Genomic DNA, 4856 nt, shown 5'->3' with positions numbered 1-4856 from the left:
TGATTTTTAATTCGATCTTTATGCCTAGGTTTTTTTTAAGAGCAACACATGGTAGAGCATATATCCCACGGCCCAAAACAAGGAAACATGGTAACGAATAACTAACAAAGCAATGCCATTTATGTTGTACGTGGCTGGAGTGTAAAAAAATAACCATTGCTTCTAAAGTGTCATACATTCAGTTTAGTACACCTTTGAGATGCAGAATTTAGTCATATTGTCCTCCATGCTGATAGCTTGGTCCAGCAGGTGTACCAGGGCTTGTTTCAATGGGTAGTTCACATGATTGTTCACCTCAGGTCAAATCCTTTCCGCTGGAAGACTCTATTGACCACAAAACATGTTTTCAGATGGTATGAAAATACATCTGCAGAAAATGTAATAGCAGATCATAAATCAGCTTCTTAAGCTAGGAAAAAATTAATTCCCATTTAGAATGCTTTCAGTTCTTTTTTCAGTCCTCTCTTTTTTTCCTATGTTTGATTATATTAGTTATACTGTTTGTCAGTATCACAGAAAGCTTCTCTTGCATGTACAGGCACATGCAAAACTCCCTGCCATGGTCTACCCTGAGTTGGTCCCATACCCCATACTTGACCACTGCAGATCTGGAATAAAATAGTATGTACATGTCCACGTGGCTGCACTGAACTTAACTGATCCAATAAGAAAAAGGCATTAAATTTGATGAAAGGACAATATCCACAGCACAGAAAAGATTATGACAACATTGGTTATGAATGTAGTCACCTATAAACTTCCTCATAAATCTTGTTAGTCACTGGAATGGTGGCATTGGCAACAATTTTGCTGCTGTAGCCATCAGCTGCCAAAACGTGTGTCACTCCTACACAACAGTATATTTGTTGTTTCACTAAATTCTTAGCATGATGCCTACCTGACGTCCGAATTCATGGTATGGCTGCTGAATCTCTCTAAGCATTTTTCCAACACGACATTCTATTGCATATAGCCAGTCATGAACTTGCGGCCATAAGATGGGCCCGTCTGTTAAGAGAAATATAACCATTCGCTAACAACACTTGAAAGATAAGATATAAATTGTAAAAAACTAAATGAAAACTTATATTGATCCAATCACAGCCCTCTCCAGTTCTCTGTCCGATACATGTCTTTTTCGCCTAAGGCTGTGATGAACACAGAATCTTGTAACACTTGTAACGAATCGTTTTTCATTTTCCGATTTTGGATTTTCAGTTGAATATGAAAAGACCGAAAGATACACGGAGTAGATGGGGCTCGGTTCCTAAATATTTAATTCACATTTGATAAACGTGGAATCCCATTCACTTTGAATATGATTGCAAGATTAGCGCATGAAATGACAAATTCGTAAAGTTGGGAGTCAACCAACTTGGGTGGCAACCAGCAGCTAATACTGAGTCAGATAGTCATTTCATTTGCTTTTCTCTCACAATTTTAACACATAGGTATTTCCTCTGTGTCCAGAATTGTATTTTTGCCCTTTTTTTTTTTTTTTTTTAACTTAATTCTGTGTCAAAGAGCAGATGCCTCAGTTCAGACACAATGTCAGAGAGTGAGGGGTGCCTCCTCCTTAAAAGAGAGCTATGTAGTATTTTACTGATTATTATTATTTAAATGAATTTAAGCTGAGTCTGTCAACCTATGTGTGAACATTCCCAGCTTAAGTGAATTCTGACATCAGGTGAAATCTTTGAATATCACCTTATGGCTGAGTTTAAATCCTTAAATCTTACAGAGGAGGACTTGCTTTTTTGGGCTTTGAGGCCACCTTCTTCTGTTTGCTGGTGCGGCTGGGGCTGCAGTTTCTTCTGCCATTGCGTGTAAGTAAGTGATTGCACGCACGCGCGCACACACACACATACACTGTGAACGCTCTGCATCCAACACACCAGTAGTGAACACACACCAGATGCAGGAGCAGTGAGCAGCATTCCTTGCGACCGGGGAGCATTGGAGTTCAGTGCCTTGCTTAAGGGCACACAGCTGTGGATGTTGGTCCTGGGAATCAAACCGGCAACCCTCCGGTCACAAACCCAGATCTCTAACCTTTATACCACGGGTGCCCTTTTTTTGTGGTAAAAATAAACGTTTAAATGTCTCAATAAAAAACACCAGGTTCAGCAACTTCAGTTTTTTCTTTTTTTACCAAAATGGGTGCCATAACATTCAAGTGGTAGACAAAAAGGATCAAAATCCTTAATGAGTCAGGAACTCTACAAATGGCAAACAGACTCACATGTATAAAACAGACCAGTTATTGAACCCTCACTGCGAAGAAAGTACCATACAACATGAACCAGTGTTGAAAATCCAAATGAACCAAAAAAGTTGTCATTTAATACACTTCTATTTAGTTAGTAACAAAGAAACATTACATACTCGACGAGTCAAGTAAACATACATAAGTACAGAGACTAGCTATTGGTTTAAAAATTACAGGTGATGCCAAGCCTTATCAGCTCTAAGTCCTTCATGTCCACTTGTCTCATATTTTTAGTCCATTTTAAACCTCCAACAGACAAGCAGGGCAGTGAGATCATATGAGGAGTTGAACACTATCATTACATATTCACTCCCCTGGAAAAACAGAAAAAACAAGACAGGGGAGAGGGACAGACATTACCTGCAACACCACATCCCCAGTAAAATCTTGTAGGGTTTAAAAACAAATTTAATTTCAGTGTTAAGTTGTCCAGTCAACTTGATGCCATTAAAATGCAAGGTTAGAACCATTTCTGATGGGCAACGACAAATACAGTACTAATTTGGCCTCTTGGCCATTTAAAAAAGGTAAGATAAAGGGTATGTGTGCGTGGGGTAGGGAATGGATTTGAGAATGGGAAAAATCAGTCCAGAGAGGTTGAGATCTAGTGGTCCACAGGTTCATCTCCCTCTTCATTGAGCAGACAGCTGCGAATCAGTGTCTCTGCCACGGCATAGGGGTCACAGTTTGCAGACAGGCGGCGGTCCTCAAAGTAGCCCTTCTTTTCCTGCCCCACGGACCGTGGAATGCAGATACTTGCGCCACCGGCAAAGAATTCGTGGACGTTGGAAGTTTTGTGGTGGCCAGTCAGACGTCTGGCATTGTCAAGCCCCCCTTTAAGATCATAGGCGCGGATGTGGTAATTGTGCCTCTTTGCCAGCTTCTCAATGGACTCCTCAATGTATTTCAATCCACCCTCTTCCCGCATTTCCTTAGTGCTAAAGTTTGTATGGCAGCCTGCACCATTCCAGTTGCCTGGGATGGGCTTGGGGTCAAATGAGGCTACCACACCAAAGTCCTCACACACTCGGTGCAGGATGAAACGTGCTGCCCATAAGTGATCTCTCATTTCAATTCCTTCGCAGGGCCCAACTTGAAACTTCCACTGTGCTGGCATAACTTCAGCATCACAGATCTTAACCCCAGCATGGAGGCAGGCTCTATAATGGGCCTCCACAATGTCTCTGCAATAGGCCTTATCAGCTCCAACGCCACAGTAATAAGGTCCTTGAGGGCCGGGGAAACCATTGGATGGCCAGCCGAAAGGATGTCCATCTGTTCCCAGGATTGTGTACTCCTGCTCCATACCAAACCAGGGGCTCTGATGTTGCACCATCTCCATTATCTTTTTACACGTCTGGCAATGATTGGTCTCGGCAGATTTGTGGTTGTATTTCAGCAGTTCGCACAGGACCAGCTTGTTGGGATCTTTGCGAAAAGGATCTCTGAACATTGCAGAAGGAATGAGATACATGTCACTGTTGCAGTCTTCAGACTGATAGGTGCTTGAACCATCAAAGTTCCATTCAGGGAGATCTTCAATGCTTTTGGGTTCTGAATCCAGTGCTCTGGTCTTGCATCGCAATCCTTCTCCAGTTCCGTCTATCCAGATATACATGGCTTGTACTTTGTCTCCCTGACGGAGCTCCACGTACTGCCGTTTCACAACTTTACTCAACTGAGCGCTGGCAGACGTAGCCATTTTAATTACTATAAAACACCTGAAGATAAATGAAAATTAAAATAATTGCTATAGGACTGGCAGGTCCAGTTGGTTGTCGGTACTTTTCCCAAATGATGTTCTCTCATTCTCTGAGTAGCTGAATATGTTGGTTCTTGTTGTGTTCTTGTCTACAAGTAGAGAAATGGCAATTATTACTCCAGCAACTATATAGATATTCCTTGGAGGCCAGTTCTTCAGTGTTGTAGTTCAGCCTGTCAGTGATGGAGGTCACCATTTTACCACTCCCGGCATCTGGTGAGACAATAGTGCAATTCTCCTGCTTTACCTATTTGAGCTCTGCAGGATCTGCATACAAGCTGTCCACGCGAATGTCAAAAAACCCTGTATCTGAGAAGCATGTAGGTCCATAGTGATGATATGTTTGGCCCTGGACACAGAGCATTTTGCCCACCAACTTGGCATAAATGTGGTCCTGCCTCTGGTTCTTACGGATCTTTTCCAGAATGGCCAGGTTGTTGTTGTGCAGGCCGGAAACATAATGTCCTGGCAGTCAGTGGTCTTACGGAAAGACAACACTGGCATCATCTCCACATCTGGCAACCTGTCAATCACCACAAGGATGAAGTTTCAAGTTTCAAGTTTAAGTTTATTTAGAGCCCAATATCACTGTTTACAGTCTCAAGGGGCTTTACAGGCCACAACAGTCAAATCAAAATATGACGGCACCCCCTGACTTAATCCTCATGGCGGGCAAGAAAAAACTCCCCAAAAACCCAAGAGGGAAATGGGAAAATGGGAGAAATCTTGAGGAGGACCACAGAGAGAGGAGACCCCTCCTTGGTCAGACAGGTGTGCAATAGGTGCCGACCACGTGGGCAGTTACAGCTGAAAATAAATTGGGGC

The 4856-nt window shown here is 42.6% G+C and overlaps 1 pseudogene; it reads right to left on the bottom strand.

The window, feature by feature from the left end:
- Positions 1-2758: 2758 nt before the first annotated feature.
- Positions 2759-4075, bottom strand: LOC115828407 (glutamine synthetase pseudogene; annotated as a pseudogene).
- Between the last annotated feature and the right edge of the window lie 781 nt (positions 4076-4856).

The sequence above is a fragment of the Chanos chanos genome, chromosome 15, assembly GCF_902362185.1.
Source record: "Chanos chanos chromosome 15, fChaCha1.1, whole genome shotgun sequence".
Taxonomy (NCBI): Eukaryota; Metazoa; Chordata; class Actinopteri; order Gonorynchiformes; family Chanidae; genus Chanos; species Chanos chanos.
Note: the sequence above shows the minus strand (reverse complement) of the source record. Positions and strands in the feature narration are given on the sequence as shown.